Raw genomic sequence first — 16,393 nt, 5'->3', positions numbered from 1 at the left:
TCTCTGCACTAGTATTTTTGCTCCGCTATGGGATCTTTGGTGCGGAGACGGAAGCCGGTTACGGAAATGGGGCCGAAAATTACCCATGAATCTGCCCATGACCGTACGACGTCCTTTTAGTCGAGTGGACTATCTAGCTCGCTATAGGATCTTTGGTTTGGAAGGCCTCTGTGTGCACCTGAGTTTCCCCGTGTGATCTGGTTCCTTCCCACATACCAAAGATTTGCAGGTAGTTTGGACCATTTTTCCTATTGAGTAGGTGAGAAGCAGAATATGAGGCCTTGATGAGATTGAAGGGAGAATAAAATGGGATTTGCGTCTGCAGGTGCTGACTCACTTCACTGAAGGGACTGCTTTTGTGCTGTGTGACTGTGACTGCATATCAAAATAGCAGTAGTTTTAGCACTGACCCTGAGAACACAGCTGCCTAGCTTATTCCAGTCTTGACTTTCTGCTCGTTCTCCATGAGCCTACTTTTCAGTCATGCTGCTGTTAACCCATTCACACCATTGGCTTTTCAGGTTACCTGAAAAGTTACATGATAATGACTCCTGGAAATACCTAGCATCTAGGGAGAGAGACACAGAGTTTACATTTCATCAGAAAGGGCAAAACATTGAGATCTTTAGGTTTTAACAATCAAGGAACAGAAGTTCAGGAGAAGGAAAGAACAAAAAGGTTGGTTACTGGAGGGTGGCCAGTGGCAGAGCTGCTGCCTCACAGCAGCTGAGACTCGGTTCAATCCTGACTATGGTTTCTGCCCAAAGATCCTACAGCGATAGGATCTTTGGTCCTGTCTGTGTGGAGTTTGTACATTCGCCCTGTGACAGCTTGGGTTTTCTCTGGGTGCTCCGGTGTCCTTCCAAATCCAAAAGACGTGCAGGTTTGGAGGTTAATTGGCTTCTGTAAATTGTCCCCAGTGTGCAGGATAGAACAAGGGTACGAGTGATTGATGGTCAGTGTGGACTTGATGGGCCGAAGGGCTTGTTTCCTCACTGTATCTCTAAACTGAACTGGATGAAGATCAGGGAAGATGAATGACACAAAGGTATGATGATGCAGGGTGGGTTGTATTGAGACAAATAAAGAAAAAGTAGCTGGGTCTGGAGGAAGTGCAAGTGGGAATTATCTCAAACCGCTAAAGTCAGTGCTGTCTTGTCAAAGAATGAGAAAGAGTTCCACAGGCTTCAGGGATGAGTGGCCTATACCTGTTCCTCATTTGTATGAGTTGAAGTTGAGCTTCACTAAAAGAATGTAGGAGACTGAGGACAGGGAGGTCATTGTGCAACCTGGTCTTATTCTGGGACATTAAACAAATTGCTACTGATGGTGTAAATTTAAAAAAAGAGAAAGAGAGAAACTGCAGATACTGGTTTACTAAAAAAACACACAAAGTGGTGCAGAAACTCAGCAGGACAGGCAGTATCTCTGGAGAACATCGATGTGCCTTATCAAATTGGGACCCTTCTCGTCCCAAGCCAAAACTTCACCTATCTCTGTTCTCCAGAGATGCTTCCAGACCAGCTGAGTTACTCCAGCACTTTGGGTCTTCTTTTGCAGATAATATAAGGGGAATCTGAATGCTGGCACCAGCCGTACACCACACTCAAATACTAGATCCGCAGCTCACTCACCAGACTAATGAATAAATCAGATGTCAAAACATTTGGATTTCTGAACAATCAAATGCTGGGTTATCAACGCTGTTGATGCAGCATGTAATGAAATTAAGAGAGCAACTTTAAGCCAATTTTCTAGGCAATTAATCTAGTCGATTTTATGGCCTGGTCAATTGAAATTGAAATTATTGACAAGAATAAAAGTACATAATGTGAGGTGATACCTTTTGGGAGGAAGAATAAGGAAGTCACTCATTCTAGCAATGTTACAAAATTTTGAGATTGAAAAAATCAAGTCTGCAATTTATCCCATCAGATAAAGCATAAAAATAAGTTTAATTTGACACCTAATTCACTTTCATATCTTCAGCATTAAAAATGTTATGGCCATTTTCATACTCGGAAATTAGCATCTTGTTCCCTATTGCTTTTCCATTGACTTAACTCAAAAGCTGTGATCGAGGACAGTCAAAAGCCCATAACTTTCTTAAAAATTGAGAACTGAATGAAATTTTCAGTTATTATAGATTGAAGCATTCTGAAACAAATATGAAACAATCTTACTTGGATGACCTGAAATTAAAGCATATAATTAGTTAGTTACCTAATTGTAGCTAATTACAAAATTCAATTACTAGATCTAAACATCTATCCATTTCTTAAGAAAAGGTTCACATTTTTAAATAGCCTAAGTGTCCAAATAACATTCCCACAAGAATTCACAATATAACATGATTTTTAAATCTCATTGTCATGAAAATATAGGCCAAATGGAAGGAATTTAGTGTTTAATTCCCATAAATTAATGGCCATTTAAATCATCTTGCAAGTGGGTTTTTGTGGAACGCGAGTTTATATGTAAAATAAACGACTTACCTTATGTTTTGTCCCGTACGTGAGATCCGTCCCGTTGTCGGCGTTGACGGCATTAGAAGTAGATTTTTATTTTACTCCAGGGATTAAATTGTCCCGCATTTTTTTTTTTAAACTTCCGAGAACGGCAGTCGGAACGATTTTTTAGCATCAGATAGTAGCCCAAGAAAATATATCTCGGACAGGCAGGAGAAAACGTCATTTTAATCCACCCCCCTCCCCCCCCCCCCTCCCCCCCCTCCCCCCCTCCCCTCCCCTCAAAGGCGCCAAAGTCGCGCACATGGCGTGACAGAACTGCAGCGCCGCTGAAGGTAAGTTTTGTAACATACCTACTCATTCACTGGAAAGTGTGAGTGCTAATGCACCAATAATTAAACAATTCACTACCGATTAGCATAGCCACAAGGAAAACAAACCAACCTCTGGAGTTTATTACTCGAGGGTTTGAATTGGAAAGAAGAGAAATTATGTTCTGGTCACCATATCAATTGGAGAGATAGAGGGGTTCTGGAGAAGGTACAAAGGAAGAATAGAAATATAAGGGTATTTATGTTACAAACAAATGAACAAATTGGTTCTCTTTTCTCTTGTGAAAACTGAATTAAAAGAGGTCCAATATCACCTCGGTCCAAAGCGTCACCCATTCCTTCTCACCAGAGATGCTGCCTGCCTGAGTTACTCCAGCTTTTTATGTTTATCTTCAGAAGAAACTTCCCTACTCAAGAGTGATTGTAGGATTGCTATCCCACAGAGTGATTTAAGTAAATGGTACAGATGTTCAAGAAGGAACTGCAGATGCTGGAAAAATCAAAGGTAGACAAAAGTGCTGGAGAAACTCAGCATCTATGGAGCAAAGGAAATAGGCAACGTTTTGGGCCGAAACCCTTCTTCAGACAGATACAGATGCATTTAGTAAGAGGCTGAACAAGTATATAGAGGGGAAAGGGGAACTGAAGGTCACACTAATTGATTTAGATAAGGGGGAGGGTGGGAAGCAGCACAAACAGTGGAATTGACTGTGGGCTAAATGGCCTCTCTTTGAGCCATATTTAGTTTAGTTTGGTTTTGAAATGCAGCGTGGAAACAAGCCCTTGGGTCACTCAGTCTACTCCGACCAACAATCACCCATATGCTAGTTCTATCCTACACACCAGTGGCAATTTATAGAAGCCAATTAACCTGCACACCTGTACATCTTTGGAATGTGAGAGAAAATTGGAGCACCTGGAGAAAACCCACGCGATCACAGGGACAATGTACAAATACCATATGGACAGCATCATAGTCAGAATTGAACCCGGGTCCCAGGCGCTATAAGGCAGCAATAGACAATAGGTGCAGGAGTAGGCCATTTGGCCCTTTGAGCCAGCACCACCATTCAATGTGATCATGGCTGATCATCCACAATCAGTACCCCATTCCTGCCTTCTCCCCATATCCCCTGACTGCACTATCTTTAAGAGCCCTATCTAGCTCTCTCTTGAAAGTATCCAGAGACCCGGCATCCACCGCCCTCTGGCTTACCCCTTATTCTTAAACTGTGGCCCCTGGTTCTGGACTCCCCCAACATCGGGAACATGTTTCCTGCCTTTAGCGTGTTCAAACCCTTAATAATCTTGTATGTTTCAATAAGATTCCCTCTCATCCTTCTAAATTCCAGAGTATACAAGCCCAGCCTCTCCATTCTCTCAGCATATGACAGTCCCACCATCCCGGGAATTAACCTTGTGAACCTACATGCTGCACTCCCTCAATAGCAATAATGTCCTTCCTCAAATTTGGAGAACAAAACTGCACACAATACTCCAGATGTGGCCTCACCAGGAGCCTGTACAACTGTAGAGGAACCTCTTTGCTCCTATATTCAACTCCTCCTGTTATGAAGGCCAACATGCCATTCGCTTTCTTCACTGCCTGGTGTACCTGCATGCTTACTTTCATTGACTGATGAATAAGGACCCCCCAAATCCCGTTGTACTTCCCCTTTTCCCAACTTGACACCATTTGGATAATCGGCCTTCTTGCTTTTGCTACCAAAGTGGATAACCGCACATTTATCCACATTAAATTGCATCTGCCATGCATCTGCCCACTCACCCTACCTGTCCAAGTCACCCTGCATTCTCATAGCATCCTCATCACAGTTCACACTGCCACCCAGCTTTGTGTCATCTGCAAATTTGCTAATGTTACTTGTAATCCCTTCTTCTAAATCATTGATGTATATTGTAAATAGCTGCAGTCCCAGCACCGAGCCTTGCGGTACCCCACTAGTCACTGCCTGCCATTCTGAAAGGGACCCGTTAATCCCTACGCTCTGTTTCCTGTCTGCCAACCAATTTTCTATCCATGTCAGCACTCTACCCCCAATATCATGTGCTCTAATTATGCCCATTAATCTTCTATGGGGAACTTACTCAATGCTTTCTGAAAGTCCAGGTACACTACATCCACTGGCTCTCCCTTGTCCATTTTCCTAGTTACATCCTTGAAAAAATTCCAGAAGATTAGTCAAGCATGATTTCCCCTTCGTAAATCCATGCTGACTCGGACCGATCCTGTTACTGCTATCCAAATGTGCCGTTATTTCATATTTTATGATTGACTCCAGCATCTTCCCCACCACCGATGTCAGACTAACTGGTCTATAATTCCCTGTTTTCTCTCTCCCACCTTTCTGAAAAAGTGGGATAACATTAGCTACCCTCCAATCACTGACCCTGAATCTATAGAACTTTGGAAAGTGATCACCAATGCATCCACGATTTCTAGAGTCACTTCTATAAGTACCCTGGGATGCAGACCACCAGGTCCTGGGGATTTATCAGCCTTCAGTCCCATCAGTCTACCCAACACCATTTCCTGCCTAATGTGGATTTTCTACAGTTCCTCCGTCACCTCAGGTCCTGTGGCCACTAGTACATCAGGAAGATTGTTTGTGGCTTCCTTAGTGAAGACGGATCCAAAGTACTTGTTCAAATCATCTGCCATTTCCTTGTTCCCCATAATAAATTCACACTTTTCAGTCTTCAAGGGTCCAACTTGGGTCTGAACTAATTTTTTCCTCTTCACATACCTAAAGAAGCTTTTATTATCCTCCTTTATATTCTTGGCTAGCTTACCTTCGTACCTCATCTTTTCTCCCCATATTGCCTTTTTATTTATCTACTGCTCTATAAACGTTACCCAATCCTCTGGCTTCCCACTCATCTTTGCTATGTTGTACCTCTCTTTTATTTTTATACTGTCCCTGACTACCCTTTTCAGCCACGGTCACCCTTTATTCCCGTTGGAATCTTTCTTCCTCTGGAATGAACTGATCCTGCACCTTCTGTATTATTCCCAGAAATATCTGCCATTATTGATCTACTGGCATCCCTGAAGGGTATCTTTCCAGTCAACTTTGGCCAGCTCTTCCATCATGACTCCATAGTCCCCTTTGTGCAACTATAATACTGACATTTCCGATTTACCCTTCTCCCTCTCAAATTGTAGATTAAAACTTATCATAACTCTACCACTGCATCACTCTGCTGCCCTTCTGAGCCATATGTTCCACCTAAGTTACTTCGAAGGCTAAGGATCTGAGGATAACAAAAATCTCCAATAAATACAAGAAATATTGGAAAGATTCAACCTACAGATTGAAAAAAATAAACACATTTTTGGGTTAGGGACCTTTCATTTGAACTGTGAAATGGCGAAGATGTGGGTTTTAACCATGCACGGGTGCTAGGAAAGCTGCACCAGGTAGGGAAGATCTGTGATAGTGGTGGAAGTAAGGAAGAACTTGAAGCTAAAATTGTCCAAAATCATATACAGTAAACACATCACATACAGAATACAAGTAGTAAGCGTAGTGTACTGTTGAAGGTGAGGTTTTTTGTGTTTTACTGGGCTACATCCATAACTCTCTGCAATTTCTTTCAGTCTTGGGCAGAACAGTTGCCAAACCAAGCTGTGGTGCATCCTGTAAGAATGCTTTGTACAGTGGATCTGTAGAAGTTTGTAAGAGTCATTGGAGACATGTCAAACATTCTTAGTCTTTTGAGGAAATTGGGGCATTGCTGTACTTTTTTGGCCGTAGCTTCAGAGTGGTTGGTCCAGGACAGATTGTTGATATTTACACCTAGAAACAAAATGTTCTTGACCATGCCCACTTCAGTACCATTGATTCTGACTGGGCATAAATACCACCTCACTTCCTAAAGTCAATAACTGGCTCCATCTTGCTGGCATTGAGAGAGGCTGTTGTTTTGACACCATGTTGTTGTTGGGCACTGTTGTTGAGAACTAGAGTGGAGGATATTTTGTCGCCTATCCTCACTGATTGTGATCTATGGGTTAGGAAGTCAAGGATCCATTGCAGAGGGGGTGCTGACTCATAGCTCGAGGAGTTTGGAGATGGGTGGGTGCTTAGTGTTGCTGCTGCACTGCTCCAACAATCTAGGTTCAATGTTGATGGTGTGGAGTTCATACATTCATCCTGTATCCTGTCTACGTGGGTTTTCTTTGAGTGCTCTGTTTTCCAGGTTAGCTGACCAGTGTAAATTAAGAGCAAAACACAAAGTACTGATGAAACTCAGGGGGGGGGGGGGGGGGTCAGGCAATATCTGTGAAGGGAATGTGACATTTTGGGTTGGGACCCTTCCTCTGAGTTCCTCCAACAAGATGAAAGATTCCAGTATCTGCAGTGTATTGTATCTCCAGTGTACATTATGCCTTAGGTGGGTGACGGGAGAATGAGGAGGAAGTTCGGGGGCATGTATTAGAGGATAGGGTGCAGGGAAATAACTGATCGGAATGCTCTGAGAGCACAGACTCACCAGGACAAAAGTATGAATGTGGGCTTAGAGGAACTGAAAGTCATAGAACATGGAAGTCATAGTCACTGGAAGTCATACCAACAATGAAAGTATTACCAGTAATAAACAGACAGAGATATCTGAGAGAGTGTATTCCAAATATTCCTATGGGTTCTCCATTTAGTAAACGGGGTTAAAATGTTTGCATCAGTTTATTTTGACATTGGCTCTTTCCATCATAGCCCTTGTGCTTTTGTCATTCTTAACTCTGATGACATTTACCAATCTCACTTCACTCTGCAGGTAACATTCACATTATTTCCCAGTTTAACCCATTAATTGGATGACAATTTGAATTTTATTCTTGCATCAAGCTCTTCCGTTCATCTACAGTTCGGTGGTAAAACCATGACATTTTGACTTGTAACTTTATGAACATGAGAATTTAGACCAGCACACCAATGAACTACTTGGGTGATTGATAGTTGGTATGGACTCGGTGGGCCAAAGGGCCTGTTTTTATGCTGCATCTCTAAACTACACTAAACTTTCTGTCTTGCATTTGTCAACTATTACATGTGAAAGTTCTTCTAGCAGATGGTTTCAGGTATTTTGTAAATGGGTGATGCGGAGAGGAGCGGAAAGTCGAAGAAACAGGCCCTATAGCCCACCAAGTCCATGCCAATCATCAGGTACTCATCCACACTAATTCTGTCTACTGGACAGTGTTAACTGTATCACTGGAGATAAGTGGGTGGGTTGTAAGGACATGGGTACAAAGCGAGACATAGAAACATAGAAAATAGGTACAGGAGTAGGCCATTCGGCCCTTCCAACCTGCACCGCCATTCAATATCCAACTCAGTATCCTGTACCTGCTTTCTCTCCATACCCTCTGATCCCTTTAGCCACAAGGGCCACATCTAACCCTCTAAAATATAGCCAATGAACTGGCCTTAACTACATTCTGTGGCAGAGAATTCCAGAGATTCACCACTCTCTGTGTAAATTTTTTTTTTCTCATCTCAGTCCTAAAAGATTTCCCCTTTATCCTTAAACTGTGACCCCTTGTTCTGGACTTCCCCAATATCGGGAATAATCTTCCTGCATCTAGCCTATCCAACCCCTTAAGAATTTTGTAAGTTTCTATAAGATCCCCCCTTAATCTTCTAAATTCTAGCGAGTACAAGCCGAGTCTATCCAGTCTTTCTTCATATGAAAGTCCTGACATCCCAGGAATCAGTCTGGTGAACCTTCTCTGTACTCTGAGACATATTGTATGAAGACACAAGTGACTGCAGATACTGGAATCTTGAGCAAAGTCAAAGTGCTGAGGAACACGGTGGGTCAGGAAGTATCTGTGATGGGAAATGGACAGACAACGTTTTGGATTGGAACCCTTCTTCAAGACTGAAGTAAATTGAAGATATCTGGTAGAGGGAGATGAGTGGGGTAAGAGGGATAGGTGGATCCAGGTAAGGATACTGCATCCCTTGTTGTGACTTAGCTGGCTGTTACTTGCTCCGCCTCACGTATAGTTTCATAGAATTCAACATGACGTGTTGAGTAATGGTCAGTTAGTGCCTGATTTATAGCCTTAACCACATTCATTTCACTGCCTTTGTATTTGCTATGAATCCGCTGGCCTGCATAAGTTCCAATTGTTCAGTCCTTGAATTAATGATTAAAAACACATATTGCTGTTCCACAAAATGGAGCTCACTACCATGCCGCTTACAAACTTCTGCACATGCTCATGATTATACGTGGTGTTCTTAAAAAGAGAAAAAACATTGTGTTCTTATAGTGGATACAACAATGCTGCAATAACAACAACAACAATAACAACACCTCAGAATGTTCCTGGCAAAATGTAATCCCACAGAAATCATCCATTTCCTTCCCATACTGATTGAAGTTCAGCTTTTGTTCAGTGTGTTTGTAATGGACAAAGTAGTTTCTGGGAGTTTACAAAGAACAATACAAACTGTAGCAGATTTAGAATGTAACGTGGCCTGTCTAGTACATATTTTTGCATTATGATTGAAGGGAGAATGTTCATTGGGTGATTTGTTAATATAATCCTTGTTACATTCTTCTGGCACAGTCCATAAAATTGTTTGTTTCAAGGCCAGCAATTTCAGTTGCTGGTCATGCATTATTTCTACTTGGCACATACTGCATAAAAACAGGGCTATTCGGCCCAACACGTCTGAGCTCCTCCACGGCTGATTCTATTTAATCCCAGCCTTAAAATCCTCTCTCCTTTACAGGCTACTTGCATACATTGTATGGCGACCCAATGACTAAATCTCCTTTAGACGAAATACATTTAGGATCATCTGGAACATGAGGGGACTGGACATTGTGCCTTCCCCCACAGTGGTAACCATTGTGGGGGGATGATTTTTTTTTTGTGTGTAAATTAATATGTTAATCTGTGTCCAAGATGGCTGTCGGAAGGGAGAGTGGACGCTGGCGCGCTTTAGCTGCCGCTGCTCTCTCTTCACATTGTGTTTTTTGATTTTTTTGTCTTTGGAGCGATTTCTGTCTTTAATTTGTGTATTGGTGATGTCCTTATTATTTATATTTATTTTACTCTGACTATATGTTTTATCTCTTCTGTTAATTTCTGTAAGGTGCCCTTGAGACTTTGAAAGGCGCCCGAAAATAAAATTTATTATTATTATTATTATTATGAGGGCATAAAGAAGACTATCCAAAGCATAAGGGTACTTCACAAGATAATCTGGGCTATGAGATGTCTATTTAAATTCATTAAAGTATATCCAATTAGGTTTAGTGCATGAGGCTCAACAGATCAAGCTGATTTCTTGTTGTAATTTAGTCGCTCATTGATAGAATTGATAGAATTTATTTGCCACACAACCAGGGTCGGTGGAATTTGGGTTGTCAGCAGCGATACAATAATAAAGAACACACAACCACAATAAAAATGTAACACAGACATCCACCACAGCATTCATCACTGTGGTGGAAGGCACAAAATTTGGCCAGTCCTCCTCCATTTCCCCCCCGTGGACAGGACCAGAGTCCAGAGTCAGTCCAGGATCGGCTCTTCCTCACCGGAGACCGCGGCTTTAAGTTGGTGTAGGCCGCAGGCCGGCGGTCGAGATTTAAAGTCTCCGCCGCAGCCAGAAGCACCGTAGACTGCAGGGCCGGCGGTCGAAGCTCCCCTCCAGGGGTGATGTTAAGTTCACGTTTGGCCGCGGGCCGGCAGTGGTGGCTTCTTCCCCCCCCGGGTCCCCCACGAGGGATCCCGGGCTGTAGACGCCGCACCAGCTGGAACTCTGCAGACCTCGGCTTCAGGCTGCCGGCTGCCCCGGGCCAGCGAAACGGAGCGCTCCCCTCCAGCGAAGGCTCGCCCGCTCCACGACGAGAGTCCACGCTGCGCCCGCCGCTGAAGCCCCGAGCGCGTCTCCGGGAAAGGCCGCGCCGATCCTTGATGTTAGGCCACGGGGGAGGCGACCTGGAAAAAGTCGCCTCTCCATGGAGGAGGCGACCGAAGCAGTTTCCCCCTTACCCCCCCACACCACCCCCCACACAAAACACACCGAGAAACATCAAAAACACACTTTAAAACATACAAAAAAAATTAAAAAAGTTGAAAAAAACTAACGCGCTGCTGACATGGCTGCTGCCAGAGCTACATCATACTGAATACTTCATGAAAATCCCACTTAAGTGTTGTACATTTTTTGTGACACATAATTTTATTTAATTTGGCTGTTGGACACATTGAGTTGTTATGACACATGCAGTCCGTTGCTTTAGGTTTATTATTGTCTTCTATACAGTGAAATGCTTTGTTTTGCAAGTTATCTAATCAGTTAGTACTATATATATAAATACAATTAAGCCAAATTCAAGTACAATAGGTAGAGCAAAATGAAAGATGCAGAGTACAAGTGCACCAGTTCCAGACACACTCCAATGGGGTTGAGGGGAATTGGTCCAAGCTTATGGAAGGACTGCTCAGAAGCCTGATAGCAGGGGAAGAACCTGTTCCTGAGTGGTTGGTGCATGTTTTCAAGCTTCTGTTCTTCTGCTCAATGGGAGTGTGAAGAAGTATGAATGACCGGCGTGTTACAAGTCTTTGATTATGTTGGCTGCTTTTCCAAGGTAGCATGAAGTGTATAGGCGGAGTCAATGGTGATGAGTCTGGTGTGTGTGATAGACTGGGATACATCCACAACTCTGAAATTTATTGGAGACTTGGTCAGAGCTGTTCCCAAACTAAGCTGTGATGCGATCCGACTGTATGCTTTCTATGGTACACCTGTAGAAGTTTGTGTCATTGGAGACATGCCAAATTTTCTCAGTTTCCTGAGGAAGTAGAGGCATTGGTGTGCTTTCTCATCAGTCTGAAATTACTTCTCGTGTTGGAATCCCATCGGTCCCTTTTCTCTTCTCTTTCGTTTTCCATTATGATGAACAAATTCCTGTTCAAAAGCACCGACACACTCTCCCCAACTTTCCACCTCGCACTTGTAAGCTACGAGTCACAGATTTTAATTGCTTTCTGTGTGAAAATTATTTTCCTTCCACCCCTTGAATCTTTTGCTCTGAATCTTAAATCTGCGCCTTCTGACATTTGGATATTATGTTCATTGGAAAATCTTCCCTTCATTTATTTTATCCAAAACATTCATGATATTGTCGAGGCTTACTGTGATTTCCTAAAAAAAAAAGGCCAGAGGCAAAGATTGCTTCCAAAAAAGTGAAGATTGTTTCAAAAAAAGTGGAGATTGCTGCTGTTTGCAAAACTTTCTAGGCAGACGTAGCAATATTAATTTAACTCTAGCAAAAAATCAAACCGGTTGAAGAACTCGCCAAGTAATGCAGCATCTGTGGAGGCAACAGGATGGTCAATGTGACATTTCAGGTTGAGACCCTGGATCAGGATTCAAATCAGGATTGCTCACCTGTTTATGATGGGCAGCATATCATGAGATGTACGCTGTGCCAATACAATGTTACTTAGGAAAGAGACCATAAAGCACACAACAGTACAACACACGATGCCTATGCTGAACCTGATGCCAAATTAAACTAATCGCTGCTGCCTGCATGTGATCCATATCCCTCCATTCCTTGCATATCCAGATGCCTATCTAAAAGCCTCTTAAACCCTATTTGTAGCTACTTCCATCACCACCCCAGACAGTGCAATCCAGGCACCTACCCTTCCTGTGTAAAAAAAACATACTCTGCATAACTCCTTTAAACCCTCTCACCTTAAAGCTATGTCTGCCAGTATTTGACGTTACCACCTTAGAAAAATGGTTCTGACGGTCTACCCTATCTATGCCTCTCATAGCTTCTCTCAGGTCTCCCCCGCAGCCTCCAATACTCCAGAAAAAATGAACCAAGTTTGTCCAACCTCTCCTTATTGCTGATGCCCTCTAATCAAGGCAGCATCCTGGTAAATAACTTTTGCCCCTACTACAAAGCCTCTCAGTTCTTGTAATGACAATCGGAACAATAATAATCAGCACACAATTCAAATGTGGCCTAACTAAAGTTTTACAAAGCTGCAACATGATGTTCTATTATACTCAATGGCCAATGCAGGCAAGCACACCATATGACTTTTTTTTACCACTCTCTCTACTTGAGTTGCCACTATTAATAGTTCTCTGCAGCAGTTACACTACATTCTGCACTGTCTATTTTCCCTTTTGCACTAGCTGATGTACTCATATATGGTATGATCTGCCTGGAAAGCACTCAACACAAAGTTATTTTCACTGTAATCAAATTATAGAAACAAGGAACTGCAAACGCTGGTTTATACTAAAGATAGACAAAAGTGCTGGAGTAACTCAGAGGGTGAGGCAGCAGCTCTCGAGAAAAAGGATGGGTGATATTTCAGGAAGAAGATTCCTGACCTGAAACATCGGCCATCCTTTTTCTCCAGAGATGCTGCCTGACCCACCGAGTTACTCCAGCACTTTATGTTTAGCATCAATCAAATGGTAGACTTAGTTTAAATGGAGATAGCCACAGGAGACTCGTGCATTACCTGCCTGCCTCTACTGGTGGTTACCCATCTAACTGGCTGAACCTTTGGCGTGACCACCTCTTTAAAACTACTGCCTATAACCCTCCCTGACTCCTGTATGCTCCTCAGTGCATACACTCGCCACTCCAGCTGATCTATGCTGCTCTAGAGGAGCTGCAGCTTAACACAACTACTCCAGGAATTAATTCACCTAGATAATTTCGGAAAGTACACAGAACATACTTGCTTAAAAAATACATTTTCATTCAATTTTTAAGAGACTAATAGCTCCTGACTCACAGGAAAATGCACTCCTTTCTTCAAGGTTTCAAGGTCAGTTTATTGTCACATATACCAATTAAGGTACAGTGAAATTCGAATTACCATACAGCCATACTAAAAAAAAAGCAACAAGACACACAACTACAAAAAATTTAACATAAACATCCACCACAGCGGATTCCCTACGTTCCTCACTGTAATGGAAGGCAATAGAAACATAGAAACATAGGTGCAGGAGTAGGCCATTCCGCCCTTCGAGCCTGCACCGCCATTCAATATGATCATGGCTGATCATCCAACTCAGTATCCCGTACCTGCCTTCTCTCCATACCCCCTGATCCCTTTAGCCACATCTAACTACCTCTTAAATATAGCCAATGAACTGGCCTCAACTACCTTCTGTGGCAGAGAGTTCCAGTAAAGTCCAATCTTCCTCTTTTATTCTTCCACGGTCGGGGCGATTGAAGCTCCCGCAGCCGGCGGTCAAAGCCCCCGTGTCGGGACGGTCAAAGCCCCCGTGTCAGGACGGTCGAAGCCCCCGCGTCGGGGCGATCAAAGCTCTCACGTCGGGCAGTCGAAGCTCCTGCGGCTTGGAGCTCATGAAGTCGGTCTCTAACCAGCTCTACGATGTTAAAAGTCCGCAGGCACCTGCGGTAGAGCTCAGAGGTCAATCCCTGCCAAAGGGATCACGAGCTCTGTGATGTTAAGTCCGCAGGCTCCCGCGGTGGAGCTCTCGAAGTCGGACTCCAGCAAAGTGCCGCCAACTCCTCGATATTCGGCTGCAGGATGGAGATACGAATTGGAAAAAAATTGCATTTCCGTCGAGGTAAGAGATTAGAAAAAGTTTACCCCAACTCCCCTCCTACCCCCACATAAAACAAGCTAAAGGACACTAAAAACATATATTTAATACATACAAACAAACAGCAAAGAAGGAAGGACAGACAGATTGTTGGCGGGGCAGTCATTACATTTCCTGCACATTTCCATTATACTTTCAGAGCAGAAGCCTGCTGTGTCCTCGCCAGTTAATACCGGGAAACCCCGCATGTTAACCATGCACAACTTGGATCTGCAGAGGAACACCGAGTCCATTACTTCGAATGAAGATGAACAGCAGCAAGGAATGATCTTTAATCATTCCGACTTCTCTCTGCTCCTCCTGTCTGGTAAAATGTAATGAAGCTTCAAAGAACGCACCACCAGACACAGGAACAGTTTCTTCCCCTCTGTTATCAGGCTTCTGAATGGTCATTCTTTCAACTAGGGTACTGTCTACCCGATTATGAACATTATACTTTGTCTATGGAACTGAATGCTACAATGCTGAGAACTATTCAGCAGTCTGCACCCTTTGCTCTACTTATTTGTATTTGAGTTTAACTTTATTTATTTATGTAATATCTCTGATCTGTTTGGATAGCATTCAAACAAAGCTTTTCACTATACCACCTGTACACGTGACAATAATAAACCTAAACCTACAATACAGCTTACAATTTTTCAGTTGTTCAATCATAGTTTTGGAACTTCAGGGGCATTTAAAGGCATCAATAATCCTTTCAATGGACAGCTTTGCAGAAGGCTTTACTAGGAATCATTTTTCCTTGATCGATTTGTAGGCAAGACTGCTCCTGGCCATCCCACGTGACAGCATTGTGCTGCTCAAGATCCTCACACCACATAGCACCATATCATTTAACTTCATTTGGTTCATATCAGCAGCAAGTATAGATGATTCATTGGCACTTAATTGGTTCAAAACTGAGAAAACTGTGTCAACAAGTCTGATCACACTGGGATCAGTTTTATTAAGCTGAACAGTTCAGGAATTCTTCTGGAAAACATAAAAGAAAATGGGCCTACAACAATCTGATAGGTGCAGACAGTCATCATAAATGATACATTAATTCCATAATTATTTAATTACCTCCTCCTAAATTTCCCAGCCGCTTTTGTGAGATTAATACATTGTGTTTGGATTGAAGTTCCAGCTCTCCAGTAGCCATTTGGTTATACTGGCATACTCTCAAATACCTGCTAATAAACATTTTGAATTATTTATTTACAAGCTTTCTTTCATAAAAATAGTAGGCTGTTCCCATCAGTTTTTCAGAATTGTTTCTTTGGAAGTCTTAGGATTTCATTACTTATCTTTTTTTTTAAATCCTAACCTTCACTTTTGCTTCAGCTTTACTGCTGTTTTGGTTTAGTCTATGAACAAGTTGCGACGATGATATAGGACACTAAGTGCTGGAGTAATTCAGCAGGTGAGGCAGCATCTCTGCAGAACATGGATAGGCGATGTTTCGGGTTGAGTCTCTTCTTCAGACTAAAAAACAGTCTCGACCTGAAATCGCATGTATCCATGTCCTCCAGAGATGCTGTCTCACCTGCTGAGTCACTCCTGCACTTTGTGTCCTTTTGAGTATTAACCAGCATCTGCAGTTCCTTGTTTCTACACTTTGACTGTGATAGTGTTAGCAAACTTGTGACGACAAGAGTGCGAGAACAAGGAAGCCAATGAAACAGGAAATATGTGCCAGGGATGAATTTTTATTGTAAAATAATAAAAAATAATTTTGATAAATGCAGATATGAGATGCAATTTTCTAATGGCATTTCCAGTAGTGTTAATAATAGTCAAGCCACTGATTTTATTTTGTGTTTTTGTTATTTCTCATTATTTACACTAGGATGCTTACAGGAATCTATTTGGTCCAAGACTGGAAGATATTGCATCATTTCCTTTATAATTACCTAGCTTCCCCACACATCTTCCTCAGTGT

This window comes from Amblyraja radiata, chromosome 22 (assembly GCF_010909765.2).
Source record: "Amblyraja radiata isolate CabotCenter1 chromosome 22, sAmbRad1.1.pri, whole genome shotgun sequence".
Classification (NCBI taxonomy): domain Eukaryota; kingdom Metazoa; phylum Chordata; class Chondrichthyes; order Rajiformes; family Rajidae; genus Amblyraja; species Amblyraja radiata.
The sequence above is the reverse complement of the archived record's forward strand: the minus strand, read 5'-3'. Positions refer to the sequence as shown.